At 40.8% G+C, this 16,308-nt stretch overlaps 1 long non-coding RNA gene across 4 annotated transcripts; it reads left to right on the top strand.

Moving 5' to 3' along the window:
* The first annotated feature begins 5,160 nt into the window (after positions 1-5,160).
* LOC115203039 (uncharacterized) lies at positions 5,161-8,015 on the top strand. Of its 4 annotated transcripts, XR_003880108.1 has the most exons (6): positions 5,161-6,521; positions 6,700-6,803; positions 6,912-7,010; positions 7,153-7,287; positions 7,400-7,483; positions 7,628-8,015. It is a non-coding gene; the product is annotated as an uncharacterized LOC115203039 (long non-coding RNA). The 4 variants fall into 4 exon arrangements; XR_003880109.1 differs by having other exon boundaries at positions 5,161-6,803; positions 7,153-7,236; XR_003880106.1 differs by having other exon boundaries at positions 5,161-6,803.
* Positions 8,016-16,308: the final 8,293 nt, after the last annotated feature.

The raw sequence follows: 16,308 nt of genomic DNA, 5'->3' as shown, positions 1-16,308 counted from the left end.
CTGCGCAAAACCGCAGTGGCTACGTGCTAGGAGACAACCGCGCGACAGAGTGAGGTAGGTTGTTAGCCTCACCTTGGAGGTCTATCAACAACTGCCATTTGGAAATAAATGCATACAATGCACATATACCTTAAGGTAATGCATTCATATAATTACACACTACTATAATGGTGTTAACCTGCCTAACGCAGTAAATAAACGGGTACACTTCTCTCTTTTTAGCTAGGCTACATTACCCACTGATAATTGGGGCATTCGAACGCAGCTCTAGGCTGGGTTTGCCAAAAGCATCGTAACACATCTTAATTCCATAGAAACTAAATGGACGAAATATTATTTTAGGGCTAGGATGCTTTTGGGAAACACATCCCAGGTTCACACACTGCCTCCCTGAACAGAGACCATATAAAACTTGAACAGACAGAGTAACTATTTCACCCCTTAAACTACAGTACGTTTTAACCCATTACTTATCACATAAATATAGATCTTATTGTCAAAACATGTGCACTGTGTAACATTAATACACAAAACGCATGACTAAGAGTGAAACTAGCGGCAAGAAACAAATGGTTGGCATGCCAAAAATCGGTAGATTGTTCATGGGCCCTATTAGCCCTTGATCATGACTTGGTTACATTACATACATCATTGGATGAAGGGGGAGTTTTGTTAAGAGCTGTGAAGCTAGGTCTGAACATTAAAGGACAATTCCACAAAAAAAAACTATTGGTATTTGTGTAATTAGTCCATTGTTGAGAGTCCCAACGTGCTTTGCTTGTCAACAACGGACTAATCAAATCAAATGTATTTATATAGCCCTTCTTACATCAGCTGATATCTCAAAGTGCTGTACAGAAACCCAGCCTAAAACCCCAAACAGCAAGTAATGCAGGTGTAGAAGCACGGTGGCTAGGAAAAACTCCCTAGAAAGGCCAAAACCTAGGAAGAAACCAGGCTATGAGGGGTGGCCAGTCCTCTTCTGGCTGTGCTGGGTGGAGATTATAACAGAACATGGCCAAGATGTTCAAATGTTCATAAATGACCAGCATGGTCAAATAATAATAATCACAGTAGTTGTCGAGGGCGCAACGAGTCAGCACCTCAAGAGTAAATGTCAGTTGGCTTTTCATAGCCGATCATTGAGAGTATCTCTACCTAATGAAACAAATGCAAAATATAGTTTTTGAGTGGAGTTTTCTGTTTAACAAGGAAAACCCTATGGGGCTCCCGAGTTGCGCAACGATCTAAAGCTCTGCATCTCAGTGCTGGAGTCGTGCATCACTATAGACCCTGGTTCAATTCCAGGCTGTATCACAGCTGGCCGTGATTGGGAGTCCCATAGGGCGGCGCACAATTGTAAATAAGACTTGTTTAACTGACTTGCCTAGTTAAATAAAAACATTTAAACAATGCATTGCTTGCAGTATGGTTTTGGAAGCATACAAACTATCTTTCCGATCAGTGAGAAATCATTTTCGAAAAACAAAGGTTCAATTGATACACACCTTTTATAGGGTTAGTGTTCCCAGACGGCCATATGTCCATGTTACTGCGCTTGTGTACAGAAACAGAGAAGAAATATTGGACGACCTTTGCTAATTAGCCATCTGCCTCTCTGAACACCTGTGTGTAAACGGACAGCCTGGTCTCATTGCCTAGAGGTAAAATAGTGCATAAAATCCGGGACACTCGAATTAGTATATGTTACGTTTGGTATGTTTACATGAGACAGACGGTTACTTAAGGCAAACGAAAGGAGGATGGGTGGAGGAGGATGACGAACATCTAGCAACCTAAATGTTGTGTGTTTAATCTCAATATGGATAATTTTAGGATTTGAGCTAATTAGCAACTACTTAGCATGTTAGCTAACCTTAACTCTAACCCTAACTCCTAGCCTAGCTAACATTACTGTTAGCTACCAAGCTAAAGTTAGCCACAACAAATTGGAATTCGTGACATATCATACAAATTGCAATTTGTAACATATCATACGAAATGTAAGGAAGGTCCTTGGACTAAGGAGTAACGTTAGAGTCCAATATTGGGCTAGGGCCTGTCATGCCAAATAGTGTCCCCCCCCTCACAATAGGATTCGATGAGTTCTAGCTTCTGTTTCTAGAACTTGCAACATTCTGACCGGATTACGTAATGAACCAAAGCGTCCGTTGTTATGCTGGTTGCTTGGTTCTATTTGACCTCGTAGGAGGATGCGGGTAGTTCTAGTTCTATTCAGTGTTACCAACTTAGCGACTTTGTCGCTATATTTAGCGAGTATTCAGACCCCTTTAGCGACACATTTTTTAAAAATCGACTAGCGACAAATCTAGCGACTTTTTCTGGTGTTTTTGGAGACTGACGTGAAAGCACGTATCGTTCCTACTCTTCTCAACGAGCAGCGGGTGCTGCCGTGGACCCCACCCCTGTCCCAAAGCACTCACAGGCGGCCCAGTCCTCGCGCAGCAGTCCCTCCCAGCTGCAGTCAGAGCAGATGTTCACTCCTCCACGTCCGGACTGCAAATGAATTGCGCATGCGGGAAGCCACCGCTGGCTGATCCCGCCCTGGCTTACATTCAGGGCGGGATGTAAAATGTTCTTTGTCTAAAATAAATCACTGCACAAAAATAAGTCACTGCATTTGACTCACACAGCCTCAGTCACTTACTCATCTTGTCCACTGTGTGTGTGCCTCTCTGTGACATAAGCTAAACATCTAGCTGGCTAGCTCATCATGTCTCAGTCTAAACTGTACACTCAAAAATACAGACAGGAGTGGGAATCAAACCCTGAATTCAAAGGCTGGTTGAAGCCGTTTATTGGAGATGATACACGAGCATACTGCCTGTATTGTAAGGCTGATTTCTACGCCAGACTTGTATGTAAAAAAAACAAAAAAAAACACGACACCTCAAAAACATAATCAAAAGGCAAAGCCATAACAGTTCCACCCAAAACAAGCTGCCATTTATGGTTAAAAAAATTGACTCTGCAAAAAGGCTGAGGCTACCATGACATTAGCTATCGCTGAACACTGTTCCATGCTGGCATGTGATCACATTGAAGAAGCATGTAGAGCTGCTTTCTCAAGACTCCACTGCTGCTACCCACTTCAAAATGCACAGGACAAAGTGCACAGAAATGATTAATGGTGTTCTAGTGCCATACTTTCTGAAAAAGTTGGTCGCAGATGTGGGTGACCAGCGTTTCAGCCTCCTCCTCGATGAGTCCACGAATGTAAGTGTTTTCTAAGTACCTGGGGGTTGTGATAAGGTACTTTAGTGACACCAAGCAGACAATTGTATCAACATGATTGAGTTGGAGGGAGGAGATGCCTATAGCCCGTGCTGTTGTGGCTTTCCTCGAAGTGTTGTCTTAAAAAAGAGAAACTCCTGGGGATAGTGACTGACAATGATGGAGATTAACAATGGGTCCATAAAGTACTGAAGGAGGAGTATGGCCTCAAATCTGGTTCTTATTCGCTGTGTGTGCCACTCTCTGCAGCTTGCTGTAAGTCATGCTTCCAATGACACCATCCCCCGTAGTGTGGAGTACTTGGTATGAGAGACTTATAACTGGTTTTCGGTGTCTCCAAAGCGCAGGGAGGCCTAGAAGGCCATATATGAGACCATGAACTGTGGGGAGAAACCTTTCCAGATAACCAAGGTGTGTGCCACACGTTGGCTCTCCATTGAACCTGCGGCTTCACGCATTTTGGACCAGTGGGAGGTGCTTAGGCTGCATTTCACAGTCACCAAGTCCAGTGAACACTGCTACATGGCTGAGGTTTTAAACTCCATGTACAGTGATCCTCAAAACATATTGTATCTGACTTTTTTGAAGTCAGTGCTGGGTGAGGTACAGTTGGCCATCAAAGCTTTTGTGAGAGCAAGTAGATCCTCTTAAGCTACTTGACAGCTTGGTTAGCCTGATCAGGTCTGTGAGCAGCAGGGTGCTGAATCCACTGGCAAATGTTGATGTACTCAAAGGGCCAATAGATGGATACATCAGTCCCAAACCGTACCTTGGTTACCTTTTTGAGTCAAAGGCAGCTGAGCTTCACCTTGCACCTGAGGATGAAAACAATGTCCGAAAGTGGTGTGTAGCCTTCACCATCTCCCTCACTAATGAGTTGAGGGTGAGACTGCCGGACAACATCGAAGCATTGGAGTACATGTCAGTTTTCAATGTGGAGGAAACTCTAAAGCACAACAGGAGCCCTGGAGAAATAGAAAAAATAGCCAAGCTCCTTGGCTACTCCCCTGCAGAGATGGACAAGATTGTCCAGCAATGGCATGCCATCCATCTTAGTAAATGGAATGAGACAAAAAACACACTGGGCTTCTGGACTGAGATTTGGAAGTTCAGGGATGCAGCTGATATCAACCCGTTTCAAGAACTTGCCATGGCTGCTGTGTCTGTGTTGGCCTTGCCACACTCGAATGCTGAAGTCGAGAGAGTATTCAGCCAGATGAGTGTGGTAAAAAGCAAACTTAGAAATCAAATGTCCTTGCAGACCCGTAACTCCATCCTGTACATTGGATATGGACTGAAGCTGTCTGGTGAGGCTTGCTATGAGCACCAGCTGCCTGATAATGTTTTGCAGCTTTTTGGCACATCAGTTGCTTACTCATTTAAGTCAGCTCCCTCAGTTGCTGAACCTGCCATAGAGAGCCTTGACCAAAATGAAGATGACCCACTCTTTCTGTGAGCCAGCACAGCCTGTGTGTGTGTGGATGGGGGTCTGGGGAAAAAAAACAATTAACCTGAATTAGGGCCAGACTAGTTGCCATAATTTTCTCACATTGCCATTGACAGTTTTTTCTATTGTCTCTTTTTGGTCCATTTAGATTGTATACAAAAAATGTTATGGTTAAAAATGTTCATATTTTACTGTGACTTGTTGTAGGCTCCGAAGTGGACCATAAGGTTAAAAACCAAACCAAATTAAGAAAACTAAATAAAAAAATTCAATAAAAAACGAAGTAACACCGCCAGAGTGTTCTTTTGGGTCATTTTTGCTGGTCCCAAGCCCGGATAAAGGAGGAGGGTTGGAATTGTGACATTAAAAAAAACAAGAATCGACAGAAGAAATTTCATTTGTAGTTCTAAACATATTTAGGGTGTTTTTTTACTCACTTTTTGTCTCTCCCACGACGTTATTCCTCTCTCCTACAGCGTCCATCACAATTACATGCACACAGCCAATTATGCAAATTATTGGCTGTGTGCATGTGATGATGTCATTTAGCGACTTTTAGGACAGCCAATAGCTACTTTCCTTACTGAGGAGTTGGCAATACTGGTTCTATTTCACCGCATAAACACTCGCTCAGTCCGCGCAAAATTACTACTTCAGAATTGCTCTCCAAGGATGGTGTATTTGACAGTGACTACCTGCTGCTTCAGGACAGGACTGGAAAGAGAACACTTTCTTTAGCATGTATTTCTACATATTGTTAAATAGGAATAAATAATTGAATCTGTTTTTATAGATTGATGTTGCTAGCTACTGTATTTATATACCTCAGCCTGCCTAGCCAGCAAGCCAGACAGCTTGCTAGCTAACTAGCAAGAAAGCTACTGTAACTGTTATTGCAGCTTTCTGTTTGTATGTAGCTTGCACTTCAATAGCATCCCACAGGGATTTTCTTTTAACTTTCCAACCTGACGAAGTACTATGAAGACACCACTGATCTCGACAAGAGGCGCAACATTAAAATTCATAATTCAGCAGTTAACTTCAATTAGATAACTCATTTTTCAACAACCATTTTCCATTTAACGTTAGCTATAGTAGTTGTTAGCTATACATATAGTTCAGTGGAGGCTGCTGAGGGGAGGATGGCTCATAATAATGTCTGGAATGGAGTCAATGGAATGGTATCAAACACGTGGTTTCCATGTGGTTTATGTCTGTCATATTGAGGTGTCTAGCTATAAGTTAAACCTGATCAATCAAATGGATAGGTTTAAACTAGGTGTCTTCGCTAGATAGACACAGAGAGGGGGAGGAAGAAAGTGAGAAAGAAAGGCTGAAAGTGAGAGAGGTTGTGAGAAGTGGGAAGAGTGTGGAAGATGGAGAGAGAGAAAAAGACAGCAGTGCAAATATTTTTAGACTTGAGTATTTCAACAACTCTTCTCTTCCAACTTGTTAGGCAATCATTTCTACCTACAGGGGAAGCCAGCCTCACAGGAGGGTGATTTTTACTAAGGAGGAGAAGGAGGCTGTGCTGACAGAGATGCATGCTGGACATTTTGGAGTGAAGCGCATGAATTCCAAAATCAACCTACGCTTCTTCTGACAGGGAATTGTCAAGGAGGTGGACAGCTGGACAAGTGAAATAACCTTTTGTTTATCAATCACATTCTATTATATCTGAAATTATTATGATTTCAATTGTCATATCAGAGAGCACAACAAGGTCAGTACCCTGTCTAGCATGCCAGAAGTTTGAGAAGGCAAAGACTGGCACCGGAGTTGAAGCCCGTCAAAGTTGTTTCACCATGGCACATGATCGGTAAGTGTTCGAATTAAACATTTTCCCTGATAAGTTGTTTTGTAATGGTTTCTTTAGTTGACAGTTCAATATTATAGAATGTGTGTGTCAGTATCCTTACAATTACAAACATCTGCACACTGTATGACAGATACGGGTAAGAATAAGGTCATCTTCTCTCTAACATTTTAAATGTTAGGGGTGGACCTCATCAGATCCTTCACGAAATCCAGGAGTGGCAACAGCTGGTGTCTGACGGTAACCGATCACTTTACCAAGTCGGTGGAAGCAATACCCATTACGGTCAGTAAAGGAAGAGTACGTGCTTAACTCTAAATTCCCTTCTGTAACCCATTAAAAATGGTGTTTGGAACCAAAAATAAATGTTTGTTTTGTATGATACCCATCAAGGACGAGACTAGCGAGGCCACCTCCAAGGCGATGGTGGACTATCTTCAACACCCACGGTTCTTCTGAGGTCATGACCTTGTTCATGAACGGTAGAACAAGGTACGGATGTTATAGGTTATGTTCTGCCACCAATGGTTTGTTTTATTTATTTTTTACAATTTGTTTTTCCATGGTACATAATCAGACCTATTTCAATATCTTACCTTGTCAATAGATATCGCTTTCCTACCCCCTCCTCCAGGTTTGGTAAATGGACCAACCAGACCCTCAAGACTGCCATTGGCAAGTCCCTTGATACCAGGAAGGGTGGGAGAACAACCTGAAGGTAATTCTCTTTGCACACAACAGCAGACGGGAGCCGCAGCAGTTGTCTGAGGTAAACAATGCAATTGTATATACAATTATTGCATACACTGTAGTATTTCAAATTTGTGATTGACTTAGTGTTGTTGTTTGTCTATTGCTATTTTTGTATAATGTACTTTCAGATCACTGAACCCCACCTGATGTGGTGGAAGTTGTGGAACCAGATCAGAACGCCTTCGAGGGCCACCTCGAAGGTTTTTGACCAGGTAAATATGATTACCCGCTGTTAATTTATTTTTTAACACTGCACTAATCCATCAAAATTTCTCACAGTAAAGTGTAACCTGTGTGTTTGCTTGTTTACGTCTGTTTCCTACCTTTTTCCTTTTAACTCTGCTCCTGTTCTCCAGCAGCTAGAGGTTCTGCCCAACACCCAGATGTGGATCCACCTGATGTCCTACATTACCAACCATCCTCCAACTTTTCATTACATCATCTACACTGTTGTTGTCATTATCTGCTAAGAAAATTTCCTTGCTCTATCATACTGGACACATAATATGTGAGATACACAGATGAACTTAAAACACTAGCACTGTAAACACTCAACAAAGAGAGCAGCAGTGCCTGGACTTTGCATTCTCCCTCTTCAAGTCCCCCTTCTGAGACTGGCTGCCTGTTGAGAACAAGTGACAGGCAGAATTCCACACACCAGAATTCAGTATTTTAGTCTATGATTGCCATGTAAGTGTACAGAAAATCTGTGAAAATAAATTGACACAACTGTACCAAAAACTATCAAAGTTTGTATTCAAATCTTAAATATTGCCAGGTTGGTTTTCACAGCTGTTTCACAAGGTGTTCATTATTGTAAGTTGTAAGGTATCCTTTGATGGTATTTATTTGTTCTACATTATTCATTGTTGTATCCTAGGACAATACAATAGAAGGAGAAAAAAAGGATCGTAATAGAGGACTACGGAAATGATATTATTTCAGCGTAGATAGGGGTAGTGCAGGTTAAAATAAAAGCATGCCAGCCAGACAAGCCAGTGTATGAATCAAAAAGATTTGCATATGAATGGAATGGAAATGAGCTGATTTCGTGATCTGTTAGGTAAGTAACTATCATGTGTCAAGCAGATTACACGTTTTCTTTGCCATTTTCGAAACGTAGCAACGTTTAAGACATGGATTTCATGTTGTAATGTTAACAAGGTACCCAAAAGTAGTTCAAATGAATGTTTTCATTTTATTAGCTAAACAAAACTTGTTTAAACGGCGAAATTTTGTTTAATGTTGCGGAAATCAGCCTTGTTTGCATAGCGATGATGAAAATAAAGTAATTTAGTCTGTAACGATCTCCACAATTCTAATCATTAGGTCAACACACCGTTGATATAGCAACGGACGCTAATAGTTTGTCGAATTCCATTGTGGTTTAGAGGGGGACACTATTTGGCATGACAAGCCCTATAAATTAGACTAAGTGCGATAACTTGAGGATCATCAATCAATAAATGTACTGAACAATAACAAAAAAAATGTTGTGCCAAAACAAACATGTCCCTTTAACGGCCTGAACATGAAGCATATAGAACTGTTATTTACTGATGTCCTCTCAAAATGTAGGCCTCTATAATATTTCACCTCCACCAGAGGGCAGCAACAGCCAGATCAAGTAACCAAATTGACAGCTTTCACAATTTTACAATAACCCATGTAACACAATGAGAGGCGGTTTCCCGGACACAGATTAATTTAGTCCTGGACTAAACTATTTCAATGGAGAATCTCTGAGAATTTTGAGAAAGCTTCAGAAGATAGGCAAATAATTAAAACCACCATTTAGGCCCCCCAAAAAATGTCTTCTCAATTGTCAATTTTATCATTCAATCATCAGCTTGCACATCAGAAATGGAATTTTGAGGTATAGATTAATTTGTTCTATACCAATTCCGTGTGCCCTTGCAACTCTTGCATCAATATAAAACAAACTAAAATCCCATCATTTTGTATTGTGGCCTTCTACAATTTTAGAGTATATATATCAGGGGCACAATGGTCGCTGCAATTATCATACTTTTTTTACTTTGAATTCTGGAAGCCATTTATTCAGTCTTCATTATCTGCACTTACAGCTTTGACTTCAGCACTGCAATTACATCCTCAACTGCACTGATTAATCCAACATGGAGGAATTTCAGAAAAGTGTTTTTTGCACAGACATTTCGAGACACCAGGGAGGAGCTGTGACCTGGTTTGTTCATGCAGATAGACCCCAGCCAGCCAGTTATATTGCAATAAGACGTTTTCAATTTCTGTTTGAGTGTGCCTCTTAATCTGTGATGTAAAAAGTGAAGAAGGAAATAAGAGTGTGGGAAAAAAGTGATTAACTCCATCTATTCTATTCTTGACACAAGATGGAGGAGGTATTCCCCCCTGTCATAATCCATACTTTTCTCTGTTGTTGAACATATTCCCTGTATGGTCATTCATTAATACCTCCGTGCTGCTCCCAGCTTAACCTTACGTTATTTTCTGGCATAATCACATAATCAATCACTGTCCCATTCCCTGACTAGGGAGATGGAGAGTGAGAGTGTGCATGAAGGGGGGGGAGAAAAACCCTTCGGCCTGTCTTCCCAAGCAAGAGGAATAGTGTGTTCAGTCGGGCTAACACAGGCAGAAAGCAACATAGGCCCAGTAAATATTCAATTGAAAGGATTCCCAGATAAGGGAATGGAGGCAGCACCCATTCTTCTAGATAAGAAAAGATGGAACCATCTGGAGGCAGGGTGATAGCAAACTCCCACGCCATCCGAGAGACCTCGCTCTCATCTGCTGCGGGGGGAGAAGGGAAGAAATAGAGTGCACACTTTTATCACAAGTTCAAAATGAATTTATTCTCATTCTTTATACAGTGGGAAAGGAAAAGGAAACGAAACCTGGTCAGTTCAACTGAAATGTATCTTCCACATTTAATACAACTGCTCTGAATCAGAGAGGTGTGGGGGGCTGCCTTAATCCACGTCATTGGTAGGTTTTGGCAAACAGAAAAGGCTTATTATTAATCAATATTAAAATGTATTTATTATTAGTAGTAGTATACTGAATAAAAATATAAACGCAACATGCAACAATTTCAAAGATTTTACTGCGTTACAGTTCATATAAGGAAATCAGTCAATTGAAATAAATAAATTAGGCCCTAATCTATGGATTTCACATGACTGGGAATACAGATATGCATCTGTTGGTCACAGATACCTTAAAAAAATGGGCTTGGATCAGAAAACCAGTGAGTATCTGGTGTGACCACCATTTCCCTCATGCAGCGCGACACATCTCCTTCACATAGAGTTGATCAGGCTGTTGATTGTGGCCTGTGGAATGTTGTCCCACTCCTCTTCAATGGCTGTGTGAAGTTGCTGCATATTGGCGGGAACTGGATGACGCTGTCGATCCTGAACTGGGACATTTTCAGCTTCCAGGAATTGTGTACAGATCCTTGCGTCATGGGGCCGTGCATTATCATGCTGAAACAGTCAGCATGCCAATTGCACACTCCCTCAAAACTTGAGACATCTGTGGCATTGTGTTGTGTGACAAAACTGCACATTTTAAAGTGGCGTTTTAATTTCCCCAGCACAAGGTGTACCTGTGTAATGATCATGCTGTTTAATCAGCTTCTTGATATTCCACACCTGTCAGGTGGATTGGTTACCTTGGCAAAGGATAAATACTCACTAACAGGGACGTAAACACATTTGTGCACAACATTTGAGAGAAATAAGCTTTTTGTGCGTATGGAACATTTCTGGGATCTTTTATTTCAGCTCATGAAACATGTGACAATTTACATGTTGCGTTTATATTTTGGTTCAGTGTAATTGTAGGCCTATATGTTTTAGGAGAATACCATTTGATGTGTTCCATACAAAAAGCTGTGGTACTTCATAGAAAACCAATGTCATTGGGGAAATAGACTTCCAGCTTGTGTATTCTTGTCTACCACACACTCATATGGTACCTTGTTGTCTCATCTGATATGCTATTTCTCACCAGCCACTTGTGATTTGGCTCTAGGGTAATGCTTTTGTCACAGTGTTTTATCTGTCCTCTCACTCAGGTATACACTATCCAGTTCTCCCTAATTACCCTCTCTGGATTTTACACTTGGCCCAGAATTTGTCATGCTTGATAACGGATTGAGCAGGTCGATAGGAGATTTACTTATAGAGCCTCTATCTATGTGACCTGCATCACTGACTGGCCGTCCCTCAGGCACCTCACTGAAAGCTGTTAACTGTATGATAACAGCGACCTGAAGTGATAACCTTCTCCAGTCTTGAGGACACACGGTTTGTTCCATATGGGCTTTATTGCAGTCGCAGCATTTTTTTAATTCAACCTTGGGTTCTCTGCTTTGCTCAGATTGATTTAATGGGTTTGAGAAGGAGGTTAATGGCTGTGTCCGCTCTAGACAGTGAAACGCAGGCAGACATTTGCTACAAAAGCACTGTTTGGTATTTCATGATTAAAAAAATATATATTTTGAAAGATGTCATCTCAGCCAAAATATTAGGAGTGCATGGGATCACACTTCTTGACAAATTGCACTATGATCGTAATTGTTCAAATCTATTTCCAGAGCTCTAAAGCCATTTTGATAAATGGATTGTATTAGGCCAATTGTTGTCCTTGCAGATTTTCATGATGATGAAGAGAAAGGACACTTAATTCCATTTGTAAAAGGTTATCATACTCAGCAGGCATGGCTGATTTAGAACTAATACCTCTGGGGAAGTGTGATCTTGGTTTGGGACAGTATCTAATCGTTTTTGATAATGGAGAACCTTCTTACACTTATCAGTATTTTAATGAGTCATCCAAAACGGATCGAGCGAGGACTACTTGACTCCTTTTCAAGTCAGATGTACAATATCCCATAAGATATAGGGAAGGGGAAGTTACTGTGAAAATATAGTTTACCAAGCTACCAATTACTTCACACTGGAAGAAGTTTAGCCACACAAAAGCTACCCTTAAGAAACATATAGTTTACCTAACTAAAGGGTCATTTCAGCAAGCCATGACACCCATCATCTCAGATTGTTCTGAAATCATTTATGTAGGTTGAAACAGATAAGATTAGCATTCCTGAAATATTATTTGGTAGAAATAAAGCTAATTGATTGCGCCCAAATTCGCCATTTGAATTTATAGGATGTACATATTCTTCAATAAATATAGTACCTAATATCCGACTTGGACCATAATTCTACCTAACAATGATTAGACATGAGGAATCCAATAAAATGATCAAAAGCCACCCACGGACCCACACACCCCAACTCAACAACCAGTATACAATATCAGTTCTGTCTGACAGGTAGTATGGAGCTGCTGCTTGGAGTATTGCTTCTTCATCCTTATTAATGTGTTCCATGTGAATCTGGTGATGGTCTTTTCCCCCTGTTAAGAGAAATTAGCCATTGAAGTAGCTTGGAATAATTACCCTAAGTTAGTGTGAAAGTACCACGTTTTGCTCACTAGATGCCACTGTTCCTGCTACTGTCACCACACCCTTTAATCCATTTTGCTTGTCTCTTGTATTTATTAAATAGATCACAACATTTTCTTTGGAACTTTGGGTAGAAAACCAATAACTTTTGCTCATGATGAAAATAAATTGTCAATCGTGTTTGTTGTGCTTTTTTAAGCTGGAATGACTCTAATGTTACTTTAAAAAACATCCAAACTACTTCATGATAAATGATCATATCTGAAATGTCATATACTACAAATTGCAATAACATATCACTCTGGAGTCAGATTTAAAGGAAAATACCGCTCAAAAACGAACTTTTGGTATTTGTTTCATTAGCCCACTGTTGATACAGTCCCAAAATGTTTAGCAAATACCAAAAGATGGTATTTTCCTTAAACAGAATGTGTAATTTAGCCTATTCAACACAAAAACTGTTACAATTTAGAATTAGGCAAGTCTGATGCCGTGAAAGAAAGGAACTTCTTGCCTACTTCACCAATATTTTATTTGTGTGTAGTTCCAGTTAGCTACACATCTAAAATGTAATTAACTACTGAAAATACTGCCAAGATTTGAATTGAGCTCAACTAACAAATGTAATTAAATTACAAATTAAATTACCCCCCAGGGATACCCACAATGCAGTCGGGGGTGCGCGAAATAAAAATGTGATTAATTTATTGATTTATTTTTTTGAAAAACTACATTTTTTTCACATTTTCAAACAGTCCATTTATATTTTCCAACGGGGCTATACATTTGGGTGAGGTTTTCTTCTCACCTGAGTAGCCTAGTTTCACTACCAAAAATAAAATTAAACCACCTAGTGTTCAGTGAAATAACAACACACTGTCAAATACAGGTAGCCTAGTCAAATAATTAACATCCAATCACATTAACTGTTACTCTCTCGCAGGAATTCCACTAATGGTCCGTATGTAGCCAAACGTAGCTGCTGCTCATTCCGTTTGCTCTAAAATTGATAAATAGTGCAGAAACCTTACTTTTTTAACCATGTCCATAGAGACACATACCAGCTCTACTGGTAGCACTGCTACTACCAGCAGAACTACAACTGCACCTGTCGACGGCGCAAGTTGTTCTGCTTCCATTAGCATATCCGATGCTGGCATCAGTAATTCTACATTTGTTGTCAGACCAACTAGCATGGACACTGACAGTTGTGAATCTGATGCAGCCAGAGAGCTACTGCCCCCCTTACCCGGGAAAGCACCGAACAACAGACAGGGACGTTGGACCATCGAAGAGGCGCAAACATTATGAGAACTACATTGATTTGGGATTCACTTATATTGGGAGTTGTACCTTTCCTCAGCCACAGTGTGTTATATGTGCAAAAGTACTATCTCACAACTCGATGAAACCTTCACTCTTGCGCAGACATTGAGAAAGAAAAAAATGCCAATTTAAAAATAAGCCACGGGAGTTTTTTGATCGAGAATTAAGACAACTTTCGAGTAGTAAGACGTATAAAAGCAACAGATACCATTAATAAGAAGGGGCTAGAAGAGTCTTAAATGGTGAGCTACCGAGTGGCAAGACAGGCAAGCCCCATACAATTGTAGAGGACTTAATTATTCCTGCTGCCTCGGATATGGCTGGGACAATGCTGGGGAAAAGGCCCAAAAAAAACTATACAGACAATACCTTCATCAAACAACACTGTTTCACGACGCATCAGTGACATGGCAGGAGATGTTTTGAAACAATTACTGCTTAGCATACAAGCCAGTGAATTCTATGCGTTACAGCTGGATGAGTCAACAGACATGGTGGGCCTGGCACCGCTCCTGGTATATGTCCGTTACATTTATGGGGGGTCAATTAAGGAAGGCAAACCACTGGAAACCAGGACAACAGGAGAGGATATTTTTAAAGTACTGGACAGCTTTGTGACATCAAATGAACTTTGGTAGTCAAGATGTGTTGGTATCTGTACTGATGACGCAAAAGCCATGACAGGGAGACATAGTCGAGTGATAACGTGCATGCAAGCAGTTGCTCCAGACACATGGGTACACTGATGCATCCACCGAGAGGCTCTTGCTGCCAAAGGAATGCCTGACAGCTTGAAAGACGTTTTGGACACTACCATGAAAATTGTTAACTTTGTTAAAGCAAGGCCCCTGAACTCTTGTGTATTTTCTGCACTATGCAATGATATGGGCAGCGACCATGTAACGCTTTTACAACACACAGAAGTGCGCTGGTTATCAAGGAGCAAAGTATTGACACATTTTTTTGAATTGAGAGATGAGCTTAAAGTTTTCTTTACTGACCATCATTTTCACTTGTCTGACCGCTTGCATGATCACGAGTTTCTCACACGATAGCCTATCTGGGTGATGTTTTTTTACTCACCTGAATGATCTGAATCTAGGATTACAGTGACTCTCCGCAACTATATTCAATGTGCGGGACAAAATTGGAGGGACTCTTTCCCAATACAGATGACACAAACAACTGGATTCGTTATCCTTTTCATGCCCTGCCTCCAGTCCACTTACTGATATCTGAACAAGAGAGCCTCATTAAAATTGCAACAAGCAGTTCTGTGAAAATTTAATTTAATCAGAAGCCACTGGCAGATTTCTGGATTGGGCTGCGCTCAGAGTATCCTGCCTTGGCAAATCACGCTGTTAAGACACTGATGCCCTTTGCAACCACATACCTATGTGAGAGTGGATTCACAGCCCTCACTAGCATGACAACTAAATACAGGCACAGACTGTGTGTGGAAAAGGATTTAAGACTGAGACTCTCTCCAATGCAACCCAACATTGCAGAGTTATGTGCATCCTTTCAAGCACACTCTTCTCATTAACCTGTGGTGAGTTATTCACAATTTTCGATGAACAAATAAAGTTTTATATGTAAGATGGTTAAATTAAGAGCAAAATTATTGATTATTATTATTTGTGCCCTGGTCCTATAAGAGCTCTTTGTCACTTCCCACGAGTCGGGTTGTGACAAACTCACACTCATTCTTATGTTTAATAAATGTATCGCATAGTGTGTGTGTGACAGGCTTACAACGATGGCAAAAAACAACATTTGAGAGTGCGCTGACCCTGGTGCTAGAGGGGGTACACAGCTGGAGGTTGAATGTCTGAAGCGGTACGGGACTATAAAAAGTTTGGGAACCACTGCTCTACGTGAATCCTAGCACTGTAGTAATGGTATGGAGTTGAGTCTGCTGCTATGGTTTCATATTCTAGAGGGACACTGACTGTGTGAATTTATATCAACCTTAGTTGTGATCCTTTTCTCTAGTGTGCTGCAATGTAGTGTTGCAATCTTAACGATAATCTGTCCCTGTATTTCAGCCCCCAGCATCTGTCAGGCTGCTTGGTTCTGGAGCTGCGTCTTATCAGTGGCCATGTCATTAAATCAGCTGTCTCTTAGACAAATTTCTCTCCTGTTACTCTTATCAACACATCAGCACGCTGTGATTTCCTTTTCAATCAGGACTTTGTACAGTACTATAGTCTGAGGGATAAAAATACACAAAAAGGC

The sequence above is a fragment of the Salmo trutta genome, chromosome 12 (assembly GCF_901001165.1).
Source record: "Salmo trutta chromosome 12, fSalTru1.1, whole genome shotgun sequence".
Taxonomy (NCBI): domain Eukaryota; kingdom Metazoa; phylum Chordata; class Actinopteri; order Salmoniformes; family Salmonidae; genus Salmo; species Salmo trutta.
Note: the sequence above shows the minus strand (reverse complement) of the source record. Positions and strands in the feature narration are given on the sequence as shown.